Source organism: Choloepus didactylus, chromosome 6 (assembly GCF_015220235.1).
Source record: "Choloepus didactylus isolate mChoDid1 chromosome 6, mChoDid1.pri, whole genome shotgun sequence".
Lineage (NCBI taxonomy): Eukaryota > Metazoa > Chordata > Mammalia > Pilosa > Megalonychidae > Choloepus > Choloepus didactylus.
Genome location: NC_051312.1, coordinates 2,018,652 through 2,042,456, shown reverse-complemented (window position 1 = coordinate 2,042,456; position 23,805 = coordinate 2,018,652). Strand labels below are relative to the sequence as shown.

Genomic DNA, 23,805 nt, shown 5'->3' with positions numbered 1-23,805 from the left:
TGGCATTCTATCCATATTGGAAAACCTGGAAACTTTGATCTGGAAGAGGGCCCTTATTTTTTTCCAATATGCTTTGCTACTATGCAAAACAAATCAGAACTTGCATAGTTCTCCTGCTCACTACAGAAAACAGTACCAATTAGGCATTTGTTTGGGTTAACAGCTCCCCTTTTAAAAATGCTAATGGCCTCAAAAGTTTAAGGAAAAAGTGTATTAATAAGAGCTCTCTCAGGAAACAGGAGACATACTAAACTGTGGGCAGCATGTAGGAAAAAGCAAGGCAGGTACAGGAACCTGGACCCCTAAAAGAAAGGAGCAGAATCTGAAGGGAGGAGTTGTGTACGGAAGGTTAACCCAGGCAGACGGATGCAGCCAGATGGAGGGAGCCCAAAAGGAAATGAAGAGTTAGGGAGCCGGTTGACATCCACGTGGATCTGCATCCTGGGCCACGAGCAGTGTGGTCCAGAGTTGAAAATTCCTTACACCTCTTTAGTGGGATATAGTTAAATCACACTACTTTCTTCACCAGGCACATTGGAGAAACAGGCTCCACACTCTGAGAGGAAGAGTAGACAATGAGCCATTGTGAAGCACTTGGCAATGTGCGCTGGTGGTGATGACGGGGTGTGGACGTATTGCGGGTTGGTTGTTGTGACTACTTGGGGAGGGGAAGGAGGCAAGAAGTGAGGAAAGGCTCAAACACAAATCATTCCTCCTTAGAAATTCTGCCCTGGGGTTTGCCCTTTTCCCAATCCCATGGCCAGTTATCTTTAAAAATGAGTTCTTGAACACCTGGGCTTCTAGGGATCTTCTCTTTACGAGAGCTATTGATGTTTTAGACAGGCTAATTCTTCATTTAGTCCTTTCCAATCATTTCAAAGCCCCCGGTTCTTCCTGACATGTTTCAAACCCACTGAAAGTGGTCAGTCAAGAACCCTCTAAGAACTGCCACAATCTGGCTGCCACCCCAAAGTGCATGGGGGTCCTATGATTTTGTCCAGAGCAGTGGATGGCATACTTCAGTGTGCACCAGGATCACCTGGTGTGTGTGTGTGTGCGCGCATGTGTGTGTGTGTGTGCTTAAAACACAAATTGTTGGGCTGTGTTCACAGGGGTTTGACCCAGTAGGTCCGGGGTGGGGACTGAGAATTTGCATTTCTAACGAGTTCCTAGATGATGTTGATGCCAACTGTGGTAACACAAGTTTCTGTGAACCTGATGCTAGATATATAGGGCTGTGAGAAAGGCTGGCTTTTCTTATCCCCGCACTTGGGACTTACCTGCTTTCTAATCAAGGTTGTCAGGTCAGAAGGAGAGTCCGTTTCACATAGAGGAGAAAGCTTCTGCAGCCCAACAACTTGAGGTCTGGACCTGGAGGAGAAGGATCTACTCTCTCCTCTCTTATGTGCTCAAAAGGAGTGGTCTAAAGTCAGTGTAGCAGATTGAGTTATGGGTCCCAGGGAGTGGGACATGGTGTTAATCTTAATCCTAATCCTGTGGGTGTGAACTCAGTGTTAAGAGGATGATTCAAAGGGGTTATTTTTAGTGTAGGTCTAGTTAAGAGAGAGCCATGGGCACGAGCCCAAAACTGGAAGTTAGCAGGAACATGAAGAGAAAAGAGGACATGGCCATGTGGGAAAGCTAAGCAATCCAAGGATCTCATGCCAGTCAGAAAGCCACCCACCCCAGGAGGAAGCAAGCCTTTCAGCCTCTGAAACTGTAAGCCAATAAATTTCTGTTGTTAATCCAACTCATCGTGTGGTATTTGTCTTAAAAGCCTGGAAAACTAACAGACAGGATCACAATTAGCTGAGTGGAGCAAATTGAAGGCTACAGAGATGAGCATTTAAATTGCATGTGTGAGTTTTAAAATGTAGCTGTGATTGTTTTTACATTCCTCCCCACCCCCCCAAATCTGATATAATTTGTATGGTGTGGGGCTTATATGCGTTAGTATTTTTTAAATGCTCCCTAGTTGACTCAATACATAGCAATAATTGTGAACTAATGGTTAAGAAGATTCTGGTTAGGGAAGGAAAGAAAAGCTTGAAAATACATGCAATTAGTTACACAGAGAACTTCTAAATGGCATGTTGGCTCAGAAGAAATCCATCAACAATCCTGGGAAAATAACCCAAGGCACTTACGCTATTGTTAGCAGATTTGCAATATCAGTTTCTTATATGGAAAATCATGCTCCCAGGGGCATACAATACATGAGATAATATAGTGACACCAGTTCAAAAAACACATGATTCTTTTACATTTCTGCATAGAATTGCAAGCCTTTGCAAACAATTTCATGAGACAAGAAAGGGATTTATGGTAAGTATTATAAAATTTGATTAAATTTACATTTTTTTCTATGTTGACCTTTACTTAGCAACCAAAGAATACAGTTTCCCCTCCTTACAGTGCATTAATTAGAAGGGTGATAGTGGGGGGTGGCTTAATGAGTTAAGCCTCAGTTTCATCAGAAAAAATAATTCATTTTGAAGCAAATTTTTAACTTTGGAATTGTGAGTCCTAAATCCTGTTTTTTTCAAAGACTTCCTGTATAACCTGGGACAATTCCCCAAAACGTGGATGTTGGCTTTAATTTGCTCAATTCTAAGAGCATGCAGTATTTTAAGTGGTGACTCTTTAGCCAATGACATCTAGTTGGTCCCAGGATTCCTGGGAATTCCAGGACACTAGACTCTAACAAATTAGATGCTCCTGGGCATGGCATTAACTTTTTGCTGATGATTAACCTCAAACACTAATCCTCTAAGAGTTGATGAGTATTCTTAATGCAAGATACATAGGTACAAAACAGGGTCTGGTATATCTTTTAGTGTTCAGTAAGAGTTTGTCAAATTTAGTTGAATTAAAATCTTAATCTGGGGAGGGGTTTGCATAGAAGATTCCACACTGGCATGTGTGTTTGTGATGTGTGTGTATGTGTGCGTATGTGAGAGAGAGAGAGAGAAAGAGAGAGAGAGAGAGAGAGAATGCCTAGATATTGTCAACCACAGAAAATCATAACTTATTTGTTTCTCTAGACCTCCATTTCACAAAGATAACCTTCTAATGGGTGTTACGGTGCCTGCGAGTTAAAGTACGAGACAGCCAAACAGAATTTAAAGAGCCTTTATTAGCCGGCCAACCGGCAGCTGCTGTCTCTCACTCCGCGCTGGGAGTTCAGCAAACAGCAGCAGGGACCTGAGAGTGCTTGAGACTTATATAGACAGAAACCACATTCTGAAAATGCAAGCAAGCTACTTTGACAAAAACAGAGTTGGTGGTTAATTGATGAGTGCTTAAGATCTTTAGCAAGGTTGAGAAGTTTTCTCAAGGCTTAAGATCTTTAGCAAGGTTGAGAAGTTTTCTCAAGGCCGGTGCAATGATTAATTATTGAAATGGTTATACTTGGCTAATGCGTATGTTTGCAAGTCTCACTCCCTAAAATGGCACAGTTTCACTCCCTCCTTCTCAGGGCTTAATGTTTACTTTGTAGTCATTACGGGTTGTGGGGGAAGGGGACTCTCTTGTTACAGATTTAGGGGAGGGAGCTCACTTTAGGGCCCCACTTCATTCTCCACTGGTTTTTAGGGAGAATCAAATCATTGTTTCTTAAGTGTTGATATTAAGGTAGTTAACTATGGAGATTGAGAAAATATACTTTGAAACTAATTTGTCTCCTTTTTCTTTTGTTAAGGTTAGACAAAGTCCTTCCTGCTTTTTTGCTAAAGAGCTTACAGACTTCTTTAATTTAGTATTGCCTTCTTTTAAGGCTTTTGGATTCTGGTTAATTTGGGTACTAAGGATTTTAAAGTTTTGGTTCCCTGTGACGAGTGCTGCAGTTTTTACTGCGGTTGCCCCGGCTGCTTCAAGCCCGAGGAGTACCGGCACTAACACTGGTTCTTCTCGCTTGACTCGTTGGAGGCTAGTTAGCTCGAGGTGCTTTCTACCTCCCTCGCCAGAGTAGTACAGAGGTACGGGAATTAGCATAAGGAGAAGTAGATAGGGGGAATTGAGGGGACTGGAAACATGTTTCTTGTTCTAGAAAGTTACTTAAAGTTCTGATACATACAGGCGCAATTTTTACATTTGTTTTTTTCCCAACCACTGGGAATTTTTTCAAAACTGCTGTGGTTTAAAAGTAACAGGGTTACAGCTTTTAATTGCACAATTTTTAGTAGGAGCTTCTGGCCTTTTATTTTTTGTGACCCTTAACAGACAGTTTACATTTTTTTTATGGGGCTATAGTTTTACAGCCCTAACTGTAACAGAAATAATTATTTTTTTTCCTCACATGCTGCTGAGGTACTTGTTAGTGGACAGATATAGTGCTGACTATCCCATAGTTCCTGTTCTAAGTTTAGGTTTCTACAGCCAAAGCCTCACAATCCCGCACGTCTCCCACCTAGGTACATATTGACCGCTTCCGGTAAGTTCCAGTTTACCCCAAAGAGTTAGTAGTAGGGGTCCCTGTTCTCACGGCGTCAGGTTTCGGGTGGTGGGCACGGATGGTGCAGTTGTTGTTTCTGGAGTTATACTGCAAGGCCTGTAAGGACTTGAGAAGTTCAGAGTTAGTTAAAAGGGCGAGCTGTTTCTCCCCTATTTTGGGGAGAAGTGGGGGTAGCCTGCTGAACATGGCTTTATATGGGGTAATACCTTTTACATAAGGAGTGCATTTAGCTTTGAACAAGGCAAACAGAAGGAGACTTACCCGGTTCCCGCCAGTCTCTAGTTTAAGTTTGGTGAGGGTTTTTAAGTGTTTGATTTATTCTTTCTACCTGCCTGAGCTTTGTGGTTTGTAAATGCAGTGTAACTTCTATTCAATTCCTAATGCTCTTGCCAAATTTTGAGTAATTTGGGCTACGAAAGCCGGACCATTGTCAGACCCCATTGCTATTGGTGAGTAAAACCAAGGGATAATTTTGGCTATTACTTTCTTAGCTATTACTTGAGCTGACTCTGACCGAGTTGGGTAGGTTTTAACCCATCCTGAGAAGGTGTCCACCAGCACAAGTAAGTACTTGTATTCCCCTGGTCCAGGAGGCAGTTCCGTGAAGTTTATTTTTTATTGCTTTTTTGGAAGTTGACCTCTTAGGTGGTGACTGGGAGCAGCAGGGGTACTTACATGACTTGAGTTGACTTGAGCGCAGACGTGACATTTTCTGCTTACTTCTTTTGCTACCTGAAAAAGCTTAGGTATGTAAAAGTCAGTTTTAAGCAGTTTAGCTAATTTTGTTTTTTTCAAGTGTGTACTTTGATGTGTTTGGAAAATTAAGTTTCTTCCTAGTGCTTCTGGTAGGAGGATTTTGGAGTAGCCGAATATTAGAGCTTGAATAAGTTGGGGTAGTTTTTAGTACCTGGGGCGGTAGGAGGGGCAAAGTTTGAAGAGGCCCCACTGGTTTTAGGGCTGCTTCTTTGGCTGTCTCATTGGCAAAAGCATTTTTCTTTGCTTCAGGCGTATTTTTTTTTTCTGGAGGTTAGGAGACCACGTTCCTGGTAGACGGTTCCATGCACGTGTGCGGTGGCAAACGCATACCGGCTGCCTGTGTAGACGGCTAGGCCAGCCTGCCGCAACCGGATTGAGGAGCTTTGAAAGATAGGCTATGACCCATCTTCATGGCCCCAAGCGCTGTGTTAACACTCCTTTTGCTGCCCTTTGTGCCTTGGCTACATGCAGCTGGAATGGCTTTTTGAGATTTGGGAGTGCTAAGGCTGGGGCCTGAGTGAGTGCCTTTTTTAGAGTCTGAAAGGCTCCCTCCTCTTTACAGAACACACATTGGTTTTGGCCTAGAGGGGGCCCTCTTCATTCTCCTTTCTCACTGGACAGTCTATTACCTCCTCCTGACTTTTCTTCGAATTTTTGGTTCCTTTTTCGTTTTTTATTCTGCGCCTGGTTTTCACTCATGGCAAGTAGGACCTTTGCCATTTTCTTTATTTAAGTCTTCGGAACACTCTCTATTAGTGAAAACTTGTTGAGCAGCCTTCACCAACTCGCTCAGTACCTTTCCCTCAAAGCCTTCTAACTTTTGTAATTTTTTCCTTATATTAGGGGCTGACTGGGTGACAAAAGCAATATTAATTGCTCGCCTGTTTTCTGGCGCCTCTGGATTTATAGGGGTGTATAATTGGTAAGCCTCCTGGAGGCGCTCTAGAAAAGCGGCAGGGGACTTAGTGGCCCCCTGAGTCACCTCAGTTACTTTGGGCATATTTGTAGGCCTCTGCGCTGCTGCTCGGAGAGCCCCCATTAGAGTCTGGTGGTACCGTTCTAGAGCCTCCTTACCTTAATTCGTGTTAGGGTCCCACCAGGGTCGGGTGAAAGGAAAAATAGTTTCGAGGTGGTCTGCTTCTGTGGTAGGTAGATCGTCTGGCCCCACGACTAGTTTCCATCCCTGGGCACGGATTCTCTTCCTCTTCTGACATGAAAAGGGTTTGCAGAAGTTGACAGTCATCCCATGTGGGCTGATGGGTAAAGAAAACGGACTCTAACAAAGAGATTAGTTCTTGGTGGTTTTGACCCTCTTATATTCCTAGGACCTAAAACAGTAGGTGCTTAATAAATATAAATTGAAGCAATCAATATAAAGTATACTGTCTGGGCTTTTGCCCAGAATAAATACCAAAAGTTTCAGCTGGAGTAGGGTTGGATGGAGAGACCAGAAACTAAATTCTGGGTCCCTCCTTGAGGAGGGGGTTAGCAGCAGGGACCCCTGCCCAGCCCAGTGAGGTAGAGCAGCCGGGCCCCAGCATTAGGGGCCTGAACGAATAAAGGACTGAGTCTTTTCCCAAGGGGCATGGCACCTCAGGCCTGGTTTCAGGTGGGCTGCGGTGCCGGGAGTTTGGGGGGGGGGCACATGTAAAATACAGTAAGAACACTGGGTCAGAGTCTCATTTAATGGACCTCTGTGACAATTTTTCACTGGAAGGAGAGTACTTTTTTTCACACAAAGTCAAGGGATGAGGATTTGATCCAAATAGAATTTTGTTGGATTACTCATTCCAGCATATTTGAATTTGAATGAAGCTTGCTAGGTTCACTATTAGCAACATTGCACAATTACTTTATGTCATTTAAGAACCATAGAAAGGAATGTTCTAGAAATCTCTTAACTTAAATTTTAAAACAAAACTAAATATTTGCTAAGGGCATGATTCTATTATTAATCCACAATTCAGTCATCAGCAAAAATCCAGTAAGTGGAGCAATTTTATGGATTTCTAAACATGATATAAAAACATGACTGCATACTTACTATTTATTGCACACCTTACTTCCTTGATAGAGTTAAAAAAATTCCAAGTTGATGGATTTCATAAAGTAGATGGCAACTTAACATTTTATTGTATTTTACATTCACTTTGTTAAACAAAAGCCTTTAAACAGGCCACAAAACACTGCAATAACACATTTACTTCCTAATAAAATAAACTTTTTTAATAACATTGAAGTAAAATGGTTTCATTTTTGCATTAAATGACATACCATGAACTTCTACAATATAAAACTACTTTAAAAATGAGTATTAAAAGCTATTTACAAACTTCGGAGTGGGAACAACGGGTCCTCCTGAACTTAGGGCAGGGGGAACCTGAACTATTCCTGGAAAGGGCCCCACGCTAGGGGCAGAGGGTCCTACAGAATAAGGTGGGGGCCTGATAAGGGAGGACTATTCCTTGGGGGAGTCGAGGACTGGGGGCCTTTTGGGTGGCCCTTTAGAAAGAGTACATTTCACTTTTTGGACGGTTTAGGTATTGAACAATTTTAGTCCCAGGGAGCCGAGTGGCAGCCTGTGCCTCCCTGCCCTCGGGTGGCCTGCCTCGCCCCCTGCCCAGGGAAGTGGCCTCTGGCCCCCAGCAGGGTTCCCGTGAGGACATGCAGCACTCGTACCATCATGGTGCCTCAGACATAGACAGGTGGGCTCCAGCGGGACAGCTGTCACCTGGCGGGTCAGCTCCAGCACAGCTCAGTCACAGGGATGAGCGTGAGGCTTACCGTGCCCCATGGGGAGCCTCTGCCCCCACCCCCACCTCCTTGCTTGAACACAGAGAAGCCACTTGTCTTCACTAACCTCCCCCCACCCCGACCTTGGCCTTTCCATGTGGCTGTTTCTGATGTCCAAATACGCTGTTCGGTGGGGCGCTGGCTGACACTCCCCAACAGTGGCCTGCCATTTTTAGAAAATACAAAAGGATTCTCTGAGGTCAGAGGCTGTAAGACGAAAAGCAAGTGGTGTCACTAAGAAAAGATGAGCCACTTTTTAAGCACCAAGCCAGCAGTCAACACCACCTCCCAGGGGGCTGGCATGTCTCCAGGATCTGGGAACACACTGGCTCCAGGACACCCCTGGATGTACAAGCAGACAGATGTCCTGTGACCCATGATGGAACAGAAATACCAAAAACAAAGGATGTTGGGGACCACTCCCTGCTCGCATACTTAGGGACCCGTCTCTGCTCTCTCCAGTCAGTGTCCAGCTGGTGACTGCTGATCATTGACAAATAATTCACTGGTGGCCTGTTTTACAGGGGAAAGCTTGCACCCTGGCCAGAGGCAGGTCCTGGCACCTGCTCACCACTTCAGCCCTTCTTTACCAGTGCTCAAACCATGGGGATAGGCTTGCCCGCCTGGCCCAGCAGCAGGAAGGCAACACCCGAGTCTGTAGCCACGCACCACTGCCTCTAGACAAAGGGCCTGTTTACCCCCACCCCAGTCCTCCTGGAGCCCGTGGACAGCACAATATGCAGAAAAATGATTAAGCCATTTGGGGCGGTCAGTGAGGATGCCGATCCAGGTTTCAATATAGGGAATCTGATTCAGGTGTCCTGCACTCCCATAAATGACTCTTTGAACCTGAAAGGTAATTAGCAAATTTAGAGTGCCCTCGGTGGGGGGGGGGCAATTAGAATTTGGAAAGGTTGGCCATTTGAATTTGCAAAGGGCCCAAAGAGCTCCTGGGTTGACCGTAGCCCCCGACCCTGCAGCTCGTCGGCAGAAGTCCTGAAAATTTTTCAAGAAACTCTGCAACGGAGAGCAAGCGGAAGCAGATGGAGACTGACCCATTGCGGGACTGATGGTTGACAAAACAGAAACAGAACAGAACAAAGACACTAACAACAAAACACAAAACAGAGACTAACCAGAACCTGAACCTGAGGCCATGGGCCACTGTCGTGGTCCGAGGCCGGGTCTTGGAGTTATGGCTGTGTCCAGCCCTCCTAAAGACCCTAAAAGGGTACCCCACCAGACCATATTAGAGATCTCTTACTGTTGTGGGCCCATGTCCAGATGGCTCCAGAGGTGGATTTTTGAATTTGGAGGCTTGACCACCCGGTTCTCCGCAGGGGCTGAGGAACGTCTCTCAGCGCGTGCCCCCTGGCGGAGGGCCGGTAGTCAGACCTTTGTCTCGACTGATGAGCCTCAGCAAATGCCGAGGACATCTCGCTGGGGCCTCCAAATGTTACAGTGCCCACGAGTTAAAGTACGAAACAGCCAAACAGAATTTAAAGAGCCTTTATTAGCCGGCCAGCTGGCAGCTGCTGTCTCTCACTCCGTGCTGGGAGTTCAGCAAACAGCAGCAGGGACCTGAGAGTGCTTGAGACTTATATAGGCAGAAACCACATTCTGAAAATGCAAGCAAGCTTCTTTGACAAAAGCAGAGTTGGCGGTTAATTGATGGGTGCTTAAGATCTTTAGCAAGGTTGAGAAGTTTTCTCAAGGCTTAAGGTCTTTAGCAAGGTTGAGAAGCTTTCTCAAGGCCGGTGCAATGATTAATTATTGATACGGTTACGCTTGGCTAATGCATACATTTGCAAGTCTCACTCCCTAAAATGGCACAGTTTCACTCCCTCCTTCTCAGAGCTTAATGTTTACTTTGTAGTCATTACGGGTTGTGGGGGAAGGGGACTCTCTTATTACAGATTTAGGGGAGGGAGCTCACTTTAGGGCCCCACTTCAATGGGTTCCTGTGTTTAGAACCTTTCCATTCTCTGGTCCACTGGCTTGTCATCAATACATGTTTCTTGAATACCTAGTATGCATTAGGCTGCATTAGAAACTGGAAAAACAGATATCCAAAACATGCTTGCTGCTCTATAGAAAGTAGCAAGCTATCTGGTAGAATATACATTGTCAATAAAAATATCACAAGGGGTCATAGACTTAGCATCCAGTAGAAGGGCTGACAGGGAGGGGACAGCATGGCAGGTGTGACAGCCCAGGCCCCAGCCCCCTCCTAAATGGCATGTTGCAGGCCTGCTTTAGCCAAGGACGAAGCTCAGGAAAGGAAACAATCTTCCCAGAGGAGGAAGAAAGCAACCACAGAAGTAAAATGATATTGATTGTATCTTAGTCTTGAACACTATTCTTAATAAAACAGCAAGTCTTAGGCCCCTTTAATGACTGTACTACAGACCCAGTGTCCTCATACCTTTGCTCTAAAATCATGTGCATATTACTCCCCTGCACTCCTATTAATTCAGGAGCACTATCCTGCTGGACCGGCTGCCATCAGAGAATCTCTCCTGTTCATAAGTCCCAATAGACCTATGTCTCCTTCTGTGCCTGGCATGCTTTTCAGTCTCGCAGCAGCTCCAGGCTCTGCTTTGCACAAACTTGGCCTGGCTCTGGACAGTATGTCGCATGTTCTTGGAGAGGGCTGAGGGGTTCTGGGAGATTATGTGGGATAAGAAGTAGAATTGAGCTGTGCAGTTCCAGTAGAGCTGTGCAATTTTTACCTTCCTGTTTCCCCACCACCACCCATAGCATGACATTAGTAAAAGTGCTTGGCCCATGATAGGGCTAACAGTCTACCATCTACAACTTCATTACGTCTTATTTAGCAACTAATGGTCAGAAACGGCAGAGGCAGTTTCACCCCAATGGCAGCTCCCTGCAGAGTCTGTCCATTTGTTCCAGCTACCTAGATGGACGGGGCTTGTCTCCTGTCCTTTCTGAGGTCTGATTGGTTTGTTTTCCCTTTGATACTGTGAAGTATCTCAAAGCTTTCCAGAACATTCTCTATTATACGTCTTTTTGTGTTGCCATCAGGAACAATGGTAAAGAAAAGGATTGTGGGAAGATGGTGGAGAAGGAAGCTCAGGGAATCAGTCCCTCCACCCAAACAACTATTGAACAAGCAACTACTGGACTGTCTGAATCAACCACTTTGAAACTCTGGAATCTCGGGTAACACTGCGCAGGAGGTGCTAGAGGAAAAGGCTGGTAACCTGTGACAAAGACCGGTGAGTTTCACCCTCCCTGCAGTGGCTATGATCTCCTTCCCCCCGCCTTGCCGTGGGCAGCAGTCAGGACTGGAGCTCCGGCTCCTGACTCTTCTCACTGATACCACTGATACCAGGGAGGAGCATAAAGAGCTAGTCCTACAAACTCCAGCAGTGTGGTCTGATCTCAGATCTCTGCCTTTGACCAGCTAATTCAGATTGCTGGGGGCTGCCTCTGAGGGTGGCCATTGTTCCATTACCCAGAGATGGTGGAGGCATCTTTAAGCCAGCAAACTTCCTCAAAACTATGGAAAACAGCTTAAAGGGCTGCATTAACCAGGCAAGCGCTGAATTAAGTAGCTTGAAAAGCCACAGAGGATGCTCCTGAAGCCCTTGGTGGAATCTCCCCTCCCCCCTCCACTGTAACAGTAACTTTTTAAATATAATCTTAAAACTGTAAGTAAGCTGGAAATTGTAACCTGGCATTAAAATGTAACCTTCAAAGCTGGAAGCAGGGTATACTGAGAGCTTTTAGTGTCACAAAGGAGCAATATGTACATGTAAAGTCTGCACATAGAACTGAATAAGATTTAATCTATTGCCCCAAACCTCTCTGCCAGTTTGAATGTATTATGTCCCCCAAAATGCCATGATCTTTGATGTAATCTGGTGTCAGCAGACATATTAGTGTTGGTTAGGTTGTAATTCTTTGAGTATTTCCATGGAGATGTGACCCACCCAACTGTGGGTGATGACTCTGATTGGATAGTTTCCATGGAGGTGTGGCCCTGCCCATTCAGCGTGGGGCTTCATTAGTTTATTGGAGCTCTATATAAGCTCTGACAGAAGGAGCGAGCTTGCTACAGCCAAGAGGGACACTTTAAAGAAAGCACAGGAGCTGCAGATGAGAGACAGTTTGAAGACGGCCGTTGAAAGCAGACTTCTGCTCCAGAGAAGCTAAGAGAGGACAAACTCCCCAAAAGCAACTGAGAGTGACATTTTGGAGAGAAGCTGAAGCCTAGAGAGGAACGCCTTGGGAGAAAGCCATTTTGAAACCAGAACTTTGGAGCAGACGCCAGCCACGTGCCTTCACAGCTAACAGAGGTTTTCCGGACACCATTGGCCATCCTCCAGTGAAGATACCTGATTGTTGATGTGTTACCTTGGACACTTTATGGCCTTAAGACTGTAACTGTGTAACCAAACAAAACCCCTTTATAAAAGCCAATCCATTTCTGGTGTTTTGCATCCCGGCAGCTTTAGCAAACTGGAATACTTTCAGATACAAATAAGTCTTTCATCTATCTCCCTAGACTGGGAGACACATTCACAGGTGTCAAAGGATATAAATCTTTTAGGAAATAGGACAAACTACTGAAATTCACCAGACCTCTGTTACCTGTTAACTAAGATGATTCTCTCTTTGTCTCTGATGGGTAGAAAAGACAATTGAAAAATCACATCAAGGAGGCTGATTTGGGAAATTTTCCCCTGTCCTTCCCAGCAGTGTAAAAAAAAACTCTTTTCCTTCTCAGCCTGGCTCAGTGTGACTCTCATTGGCCGAGCCAAGCAAGGAACCCAGATTTGGGAATTGCGCCTTCTACACCTCAACACAGGGTGTGGCCAGTTTCTGCTCCCTTTTTGGGTCCCTGACCCTGTTCCAGAGGCAGCAGGGTGGCCCCTGTGCATAGTGGGGTGCGTGCATGTCAGTGCCAATCTATGGGGTGAGGTTGGAGAACCTGAGCTTGGAAAGTATCTCAGGCCTGCCCTACCATGGTTTTACTGAGGGCAGAGAAGCCACTTGCAGACAGCTGGGAGAGTGAGAGAAACAATTAAATTAAAAACTTTCCAGAGTTACCAAACCAGTAAATGCAGAGTTGGAATTTGAACCTGAGAAAACTGCTTAATGCCTTGTTAGATGCTGGCTAGTTAGGAGGCAGCCTTACAACCCAGCCAGACAGTGGCAGGAGTATGTTCAAAGCCATATAGAGAAGTAAAAGGAATGAAAGTTCTGTGACACAGGGATAGTAACGCCACGCTAGGATCATGAAGAGTCTAGGAAACTTTGTGAGCTTTTCTTCAAAAACAGATTTCCCTCTTGTGTTGTATTTCCTCAAAGGCAAAACAACAAATTATTTTAGTGAGGAAAATCCATCTTGGTAACTACTGAAGCCTGTTAGAAACAAAAAATGGGAACAAAGACAGTGGTGCCTGTGGGCCTGGCATGGCCTGAACTTTTATAATACCTGTTATTTCAAATCACTGGATTCAACATTCCTTTCAGTCCATTACAATTTTGGGTTTCTAGAAGCTGTTTTTGGAACCACACATTGAAATTCTAGTAAGAAGGCATTAGGTATAGAATAAATGCCGTGAACATTGAGAAGACATCTACTCTATGGAAAATTTATTCTGACTTTGCTTTGGCTTTTCTCCCCGAATTCCTTCTCTGTGCCTGCTTCCTGCTGATTATTAGGTTCCTTTCCCTAGTAGATAAAATAACAAAGGCTTTTAGAAATCAACCAGGAGGTGAAAGGACTCAATGCCTAGGATATAAAGTGAGTTATCTTGTTTTCCTCTGTTATCTGATTTCCAGTCAAAACTTTCCCCAGTACCAAGGAAAGTTTAATGATTTAGAATTCATTGACAATAATTTTCCTACAGCAAATGGATTTTTATTTTAAAGGGAGCCATTTACATGTTAGCTAGCATTTACTGGTATTTTAAATTTTGCTCTATACAGCTTTAAGAAACCAGTGAGACATTTGACCATATTGGTTTTATTTAAGCAGTTTGAAGTGTGGCCAAGTAGCAGATCTCATGAAGGAAAATATCTGTGATCATGGATGCAGTATGATTTGGCTATAAGGTGTTAGTCTAACTTCCACAATGTGCTTAATTAATTCCACTCTTTGTATTGTCAAATTTCTTATTATTTACCAGGGTATCCTTGAGTTGGCTTATTGTTGTGAAACCCTGTATTGCTTGCATCATCCATCATCAAATGTGGACTTTGTTAGCCAATCCTTGAGAAATTGCCTTCCATTGTTGTGTCTTGACTCTACTCACTTCTCTGATTTCCTTCCAGAGGGTGCATAAAATCACCTATTTGTCCAAAATTTTATGATTTGCAGACTGCAATGATTTGAGAATAAAGGTTTGCTCACCCAACTACAGCATTTTTATTTCATCACTGAGAATATAATTTCAATCTTCAAATTCCCCCCAAGAGAACTGAGTAATCAGGTACATGGTTTGCTTTTAATAAATCAAGTCCAGTGATTCATTTTCTTGCTTTACTTAGGGATGCCTAAGGGTATAATACATTGCAAGTGTGTACTTGACCAAGCTTTAATTTTTGTTATGGCAGTAACAACAAGGAAAATAAATTTATCTTATTGTTGCCTGTGATGGTTAAGTTTATATGTCAGCTTGGCCAGGTTATGGTACTCAGTTGGTCAAGTAAGCTCTGGCCTGATTTTTCTGTGAGGATACTTTGAGGACTTAAATCATCAGTAAGCTGCTTGCATCCACGGCTGATGACATCTACAGTCAACTGAGGAGAAGTCTCATCCAATCTGCTGAAGGCTTTAAAAGGAGAAGTGATTTCAGCCATCAGAAGGGAGAATTTCTATCTCTACTTCAGCCAGCCAGCTTCTCCTGGGAATCCATCAAAAAACTTCATCAGAGTTCCCAGCCTGCAGCCTGCCCTATCATAGAATTTGAACTTGCCCATCCCCATAGTTTAATGAGAAAATTCTTACAAAAATCTCATCATATATACAGATCTCTCTGGTTAGTTTTGTTTCCCTAGAGATCCCTGACTAATATATTACCATATAACCAGTTTTTGAGATTTCAGTTTATATTTTATTACGTGTCATGTTATTCCAAATTTTCAAGTGTTCTGACTCTGATTAGAAATATTTTTCAGGAGCTATCATTGATGTTATTCTAATAATTTTTCAGAAATGGCCTTTACTTATAATTTTGCCTAGAAATACTTGATTGGGAAAATATCAGTTGAAATTCAAGTACTTTGCAAAAGATAGACTGTAATCTATCTATTCCCTCTCCTGACTCTAGTCAAAATCAAATTGCATGTAGATAGTAAGACTATTTTTAAGCAACATCAGATAAACAATCATGCAACACCCAGTACTAGAACCAATAAAAATGAATTTTCAGGATTTCCAAAATGATGTTGTGTTCTTAATTATTTATATCAAATTATGCATAAATTAAATAGAAAATTAGTGTGGGGATTCCCTTTCTGTTCACTCTGTGGCTTGCTGGAGGATAGGAGAGATCAAAACACATTGAAGCTCTATCAAGTCACCTGGATTTTCATTTGGCTGTTTTCCAACTTCTCAAGGCTGTGCAATTTTCTTTCCTCACTGGGAACTAAAAATTCCAAACACCATACCCATAACCAAGATAGCAAATTCTAACCCAGAAAATATTTTTGCAATATATTGACTCTACACAAAGGCAAATCCCATAATATTTGAGAGAGAGAAGGAAAGAGTCTGTTCATGAATACTAAAACCATTACCAAGGATTCTGCCCCAAATAAGGGCATATGTTATGGAGCTCCAGTGAGCCTTGCTGTTAGCTTCAATCTACAGCCACAAGCAATTATTGAATGCCTGCTACATGCCCAGTGCCTTGCTAGGCACCAGAGACAAAGAGATGATTAGATCACGGTCCCTCATTTAAAGAGTTTCATATTTCAGTTTATGAATTCAACCTCAGGACAGCATTTTTTGATGAGTTTGTACAGAAATAGTTTCAGAGAGATTGGGTTCTGGCAGAGTGCTCAATCTGTCTTGCCTCCTACTAATGGCATGATTTTACAAACTCATTTAACCTTTCAGCCTCAATTTCCTTGTCTATAAAATAGATATAATAATAACAGTAACTTAATCCTAAAGTTGTTGCAAAACTCAAAAAATATTCATGATACTGCCTAGGCCCAGTAAAATGACAACAACGTAATGTTTTTTTTTCCTGCTAGAGCTGCCATAATTACTTAGAGAGATGTTCCCATTATTAAATAATGCTTTATAGAATTAATAAATAAGCAGAAATTATTTTAATGTTAAATCAGGTTGAGCCCTGTGTAGTGGGAAAGACTCTTGGGAAATTTATGATAAAAGTAAAAATGTAATAACCAAGGAGACTATTAACTGAACTCCAACTTTGTTTGTCTAGAACATTGTTGCTTGATATTCCCAATAGTTGGAAAAAGACAGTGCAACAAAAATTGGTCAGCTATGTGCTTACCAATCCCATTTCCTCTTTCTGAGCACAAGGGAAAACAGTCTTTACCAGCCTCTTTTGCATTTAAATTGGGGCCATGTGACAAGTTTGCCAAATGATATTGGGTGGAAGTAATATTTGCCAATTTCAAACCTGAATATAAATGCCCGACATAGTCTTCCTGGTTTTTTTTTTTTCCTCTCTCTGCCCCATAAGTACAGCTAAAAGTAAGGGACTCAGAGATGGCAGAGTCATACGATAGAAGGATGCCAAATTGCTGAGTTACCACTTGGAATAGAATTGCAGATGAGCTAACAATCACCCAATCCAAGGGTCAGCAAGGTATGAGGTGGGTAAAGTTTCCTGACTTGGGACCCAATCAACTGTGATGTGAGGGGGAGATAAACCTTTATTTTATTTAACCACTGAGATGTTGGAGTCTCATTATAGCAGCTAGCATTAACCATCCTGACTTACGCAACTGCACTCAATGCTCCGAGTTTTTCATCACTTTTTATTGTAAAAGTTGTGAAATGATATGAAAGCAACTTAAAAAATAAATATTTGCTTAACCAACAATTAATTTCATTTTTGTATATTCCCTCCAAGTCTTTCATATGTAAGATTTACATACATATTCATGTAAATACACACATACTTATATATAAATGCAATAGAGGAGAAATAAATTTGTATTAATCCTTTCCACTTAAAATTATATAGTATGTCTTACCCTAATTAAGGATGTGTAATGTAGGCATAATAGTCCTTAGAATTTATGTGGTTGTACCTATAAAAATCTCCAAAGTTATGAGATTGCATAATGAAGCAAAAGAGGTCATAAAAAATATTCAATAATAAACTAAACACTTAGAAAATTAGCCCTTTCTTAAATTTTATTTCTAATTTAAAATTATCACCACCCCATTTACTGATCCAGTACAAATAAAATGAACATAATTGGCGAGTGAAATTGCAGATCTTATAGGAGATGCAGATATTCAGGAAGCCTATGAAAGTAATACTCAAGAACTGCTGCAATCAAAGACAGAACACTGGAAAATGAGTATAAGGTAGTTTGATAAGTTAATGATTGAAAAAGAAAAAAACAGAAGAGCAAAATCACCACCAACAACAACACTAAGATATTCCAAGGGTAATTATTTGAACTTGAGTTATTTGGAAATATGTTGTGAACTTTGCAAGGGAATGTTTGGATAGCTTATTTGCACTAATTACTAAAGCCCATCATGGTCAGAGATCATATTCTGTAGTACAAAATGTACTGAGACATTTAAAAATTTATTAAGCTATTTTATGGCCTATCCTGGTCAATATTTTATGTGTACTTGACAAGAAAGCATATTCTAAGATTTGGGGTGAGGTCTTCTGCAATGTTAATTAGGCCAAGTTTATTTTATGGCTGTTCAAATTGTCCATATATTTACTAATTTTTTCTATTTGCTTTATTATCCTTTACTATATGAGTGGCATTAAATCTCTAATTACTATTGTGAAATTATCTAATTATCCATTTAGTTCTACCAGATTTGCTTCATGCATTTTGAAACAATGTTATTAGGGGTATATACATTTATGATTATTATATCTTCCTAACAAATTATCCTCTCATTATTTTGAAATGTTTCTCTTTATCTCTAGTAAAATTTGTCTTGAATTTGCATTGTTCAAAATACTGCTTATCTTATGTTAATATTCATGACATATCTTTGCCATCATTTTACCTTCAATCTGTCTGTGCCATTGTATGTGAAGTTCATCTTTTATTGGAAGCAAATATTTGGCTTGTGCTTTTTTACTTTTGGAATCAAGTCTGAGAAGCTCTGTCTTTCATTGGAGTTTTAGTACATGTACCATTTAATGTAATATGGTTGAGTTTGAATCTACCATCTGATTCTATTTGTTTTCTATATGTCCCATCTACTTTAAAAAAATGATACTTTTGTCATGCCTTCTTTAAGTTAATTGAATATTTTATAGGTATTCTATTTGATTTTCACTACTGGCTTTTTATAGCTATCTGACTGTTCATGATTATTTTACTGGTTGCTTTAGGAATTGCAATATAGAGCTTTAATTTGTCACAGGGCAAAAATTAAAGTTAATTTTTACCACTTTATGTCATATGTAATAACTGTAGAGTAGTATAATTCCATCTACTCGTTGCCCTTTGTACTACTGTTTTCATATAATTTACCTTTACATAAGTAACAAGTTTCTACAACTGCACATTCCCCAATGAAAAGGATTGATTTACTTCTTTGAGAAATCAAAGAGATGTCCTGGAATGTAGTGTCAATGTTCTGATAATGGAAAGGGATGATTGACTTATCCTGGATCATTTGATCTCCATTTGAGACCAAGTCATGAGTCAGGTGTCTCAAATAAGATAGCTAGAAAGAGAAGGCTACGGTAGCTTGCAGGAGCCAAGTCAGGATACAATCACCTCAAGAAGGGGAAGATAGATACTAGAGAGCAAAAAGCCAAATGCCTATCGCTTGGTGCATACAGGGTTTGATTAATTTAAGGTTTGATTAATTAAGGTTGTTTAATTCCAATGTCCAGCATTCCAGTTATTGCGAGACTCCACTTCTCAAGACTCACTTCTTGCGCTCAAGGTACTTACAGTCCATCGGGTATTTTTAAAATCCTCCATGAGAGAGAATAACGTGGACCAAGATAATGTCAATGGGATAGGGAAAAGCTAACAGATTTAGGGGTTTTTAAGGGTGAAAATCAATATGTTAAAATAAATATCATAAAGTATGAGACATTTGAAGGTAGAAAATCTGAAATTTTGTCTTTGAATTTTCATTGTTAATGTACTGAAAGAATGGATGACATTTATATTATTACATATTGAGATTTTATACATGTGGCAGTGAAATTCTGGGCTTTTGTTCTATTTCAATAATCTCAATTTTACTGGTGATTTTACTACAATGTACACTGTGCAGAGCTGGGAACTTTACTCTCCCTTTCCACACTCTTGACTGCCCTGCTTCACTGATGCCCATTTTCTCTGGTTTTAATTAATATTTATATTTATAGAATTTTATAATCATTATAATTTTGTATAATTTAAAATATATGATTATATAAATTAAATATGGCATATAATTCATATAAATATGTGTATATATAATGTGTTGTTATATTTAATTAAAAATTTCTATTCAAGTGTTATTTATACTTTATAAACACACATATATACACACGCACATATTAGATCCTACTGAAAATAACCATCTGTTCAAGTTCACTGTTTCGTCTCATTTTATTTGGGCCTCTTTCTTAACAAACGTATTTGAAATTTTGGTTACATAGAAATTTTGGTTACATACCTTCAATCACATTTGAAGACTTGTCCAAGATAGTAAAGCATTTTCTTTCTTTCATGAGAAATGTCTTCAAATTCGTATACATATACTTTCCATACATGAGTTTTTGTTCAAAAATATCTTATTAATATGGAATAGTTATCATACAATAAAGAAATTTCTGAATTATCAACTTTATCTTGAAAATAGATGCAATTTTATCGCTTTTGTGATATTTCGGATCATTTTGGCTACTCCACTTATTTTTAAGTTAACAAATTAGAAATGTGGGTGATACCAAGGATTGAGGAAGATATTGAACGACAGTGAATTCCATGTACCCCTTGTGAAAGCACCAATGGTTCAGCTTTTCTGGAAAGCACAAGAGTACACAAACTTTATGCTCTATGGCTCACCCTTTAGAATTTTGCTTATACATCCCAGAGCAGGTCTAAAAAGGATCTGTATAAGGATCCATTCACTGAAGTATATTTTGTGGTACAGGGGAGCTGGAAATAACTTGGTGTTCATCATTAGGGGAATAGATAAAATTTACATGATGCCTCTTAAGGATTCCTATTCAGATGTTAAAAGGAAAAAATATATAAAATCAGTTTATAGAACGTAACATCCCACTGTAGAGTGAAGGATGAGATCTACAGCACAATACCTTCTATGTAAAATAAAAACTATTCACATATGAAACCACACTTAATACTTTAGAATGGTAGAAGCATACTTACGGACAGATAGCAAATGTATCAGGGTGGATTTTCATAGGAGAGGAGTTGAAAGATAAAGGAAGAAAAAAAAGAAGTAGGAATGATTTGACCAGGGTCAGAGATATAGTAATTCACAAAGTAAAATTTCCCAAGTATTTTCAAATAGAGAGTTTGTTTTACTAAATGAGTTAAATCAGCTTAAATTTCATCTATCACCCCTGCTACTAAAAAGCATTATTAAATTATATGGAGATACTGACTTTAACAATTTTTGCTGAACATTTCCTTTGACTTTTTTTTTATTTTGAAATAAATTCAAAGTTATAGGAACAGTTGCAAAAACAATACTAACCCCATACAAAGAATTCCATCATACCCTGATCCCCCTCCCCCGATAGCTCAATCCACCAACCTTAACATGCTGTCACATCGCTATTTCTTTCCCTCCCTATCTGTCATCCATCATCTATTGCTCTGTCTTCTGAACATATGAGAGCTAGCTGCACACATCCTTGAACATACACTATAATTCACGTATACGCTTCCCATGAAGAACATTCTTTTATGCAATCCCATTAAGCGCAGCTAAGAAGTACAAGAGATTCAACAATGATACAAAGCTTACATTCTATATTTCCTTTTCCTTATGTCTCAACTGTGTCCCTTTGAGCCACCTGTCCTCTATCCTCCAATCCCATCCAGGTTCATCCTTGGCATTCAATTGTCATCTATTTAGATTTTTTTTTTCAGTTGTGGAAACATAAATAGAGCCTAAATCTTCCCATTCCACCCCCTCCCTAGCCTTCCATTAGTGGGATTAATCACATTTAGAATGTTGTAATGCTCTTTCCCACCATCCGTTACTAGAAATTTCCCTTCACCTCAAACAGCAACCCTACACTCATTTCTTAACTCCCCATTGCCCCTTCCCCCATTTCTCTTAACCCATACTCTACTTTTCATCTCTATGGTTATAGTCTCTAAAAAAATTTCTTGGCACTAAATCCTTTGATCGCTTCCCCCAAGCCTGTTTATGTAATGTGCTTAACATAGCACCTGAAATATAGTTAAGTGATCAAAGATAGGTTGTTATTGTATTTTTCCACCATGGATGCACATGACAGATGAGATACTAAAGATAATTTTGACTTTTATTTTAAAGATGAGATTGTGTATCCAATTTGTATTTTACCCTATCTGGATTTGAGCCATTTCTGCTCAGTAATGATCATTTTTCATGTCCAGGATCTTTTTTTTTTTTTTTCACTTAGTGTCACCCCTTGCTTTGGCTCATTTTGTGGATTTGTAAAATGGTGTCAAGAAGCTGACATTCAGCAGATAAACCAAAAATGATCTCTGGACTGTATGAATTTAACTGAGTTCAGCATTTACACTGACATTACAGAATAAAGCAAAATAAAGTTGACAAAGCGTGCTGTCTTTCATGATTAACATTTTACTGGATACCTATCTTTGTACTCTTGGGAGGCATAATGATGCCTGTCAACAGTTTCTGTAGTCCTTTTGTGGGGTTGTGTATAGTTTGGTTAATTCTGAAAATTTGCATTTACTCTTGTAGCCACATTCATTTGTAATGACTTAAGTACTTGTTTCTAAACCAAGATCTGAGTCAACAATCCCTGTTATTCCACAAGAGTGAAACTCATTACCCTCTGCGACTACTAACCTTACCAGGTCAGCATTCTATTCTCTCAACTCCCCCAAGAGTTTATGAGATTTGGGTGATGAAAAGTAGATGACCATCATTTTGAATATTTATCATGATGAGGTCTTAAATTAGAGACAGAATAGCATCTATGTGACTTTATTTTTTGACATATGCCAAGACTGTCAATGTTTTCTAGAGGAGGTTATTGGTGAATGCTGTTGGTATATGGCAGGCCCCCCGTACAATCAAACATTTTTATCTGGGATTCTAAGCCTGAAAACCTGAAGTAATTGTTTCATATGCTTCCTAATTTCTTGCTTAAAGTAGTATTGGTGGGGTAATGGCTGTTTCATATTTGCTTTCCTATTTTTGCTTGGTTTCATTTATGCTTGGTAACATAAGTTTTGAAAATTAAGCCTTAGTTAGAATAATCAATTACAGTGAACTTCTTTGCTGTCGAGACAGGTTATAGTTCAGAATTCCTCAGTGGTTTCTGCATTTACCTTTTCTCAAGGTGAATGATCCTTGAGACCAAGTAACTCTGTATTTAATACTTGGTCTATATTAAGGAAACAGTAAGACTTTGCATTAGATTTGCACTCCCAGAATGTGCAGAAATGGAAATAAATAAATGTTGAGAACCTCTTTACCATGTAAATTAGCTTTAATTCTTGCCATAGCCAACAGTGTTGAATTTAATTGGTACCTTTTGGTTACAAGCTTAAAAGCACCCACCACAGACACTCTTCAGAAAAACGGACTGAACAAATTCACATGCCCAGGAAGCATAAAGGGTTTTAGGTGGTGTCTCCAGGAATCTGTCTGTCATCTTCCAGCTCTGATATCCTCTGTGGCATTTGTATTCTCAGGCTGGTTCTTCCCATTGGGGAGCAAAAATGTCCACTGCTATATATTAGGGCTGACATATTTAAGAGCCTGGCAACCTTGGTTGCAGGTTACTTGATAAGAGTTTAAAAAAAAAAGTTCTAAGTCCTAAGACTGAGTGTAATTGGCTGGACTTGTCATCTGTCCATGGTGGAATCAGTCACCCCGGTCTGGGAGGTAGAATGCTATGCTTGGCCAAACTGGGGTCATAGATCACCCCCAGTGCACAAGGAGTGAGAGTGTCCCCATGGTGTGAAAGTGGAAGAGGGGTGATCATTGAAGGGAACAAAATAATGAGGTCATGTTGGATTGGATTCTGGGAAGTTCAACTGATGTTCACTGTAGCAGTTATACCCAGATGGCCCTGTGCGTCTCTTGGAACAAGGTTCTGGAGCATAGCAGGGGGAGGGGAGGGCTCTGCGAGGATCTCTGGGTACCTAAAACACCAAACAAGAAGTAGGTTAGGAAGGGGATGTGGTTTCTTGGAGATGCCTGTTATCTGCTACCTGACAGTCTCTTTGAGAATGTGTTTGTGTGTAATGTGATGTGTGTGGGCCTATGCCTGTGTTTGAATATATTTAAATATATTTTAAATATATAAAATTTAAATATTATATACTTAAATATATTTAAATTTCTTTGTTTTGTTTGGAAATGTTTTTATTTGATAAACAAAGTGATTTTAATTAAAATAAATTGTGTACAG

The 23,805-nt window shown here is 40.5% G+C and overlaps 1 long non-coding RNA gene across 3 annotated transcripts in view; it reads left to right on the top strand.

The window, feature by feature from the left end:
• The first annotated feature begins 3,631 nt into the window (after nt 1-3,631).
• Nucleotides 3,632-23,805, top strand: part of LOC119537761 — a 40,935-nt gene continuing 20,761 nt past the window's right edge. Inside the window, exons 1-2 of one of the 3 annotated variants that reach the window (XR_005217462.1) lie at nt 3,632-4,412; nt 11,048-11,241. This is a non-coding gene — a long non-coding RNA (uncharacterized LOC119537761). Of the gene's footprint in view, nt 5,017-11,047; nt 11,242-23,805 lie in introns of all 3 variants that reach the window. The other 2 variants (XR_005217460.1, XR_005217461.1) reach the window with 2 other exon arrangements.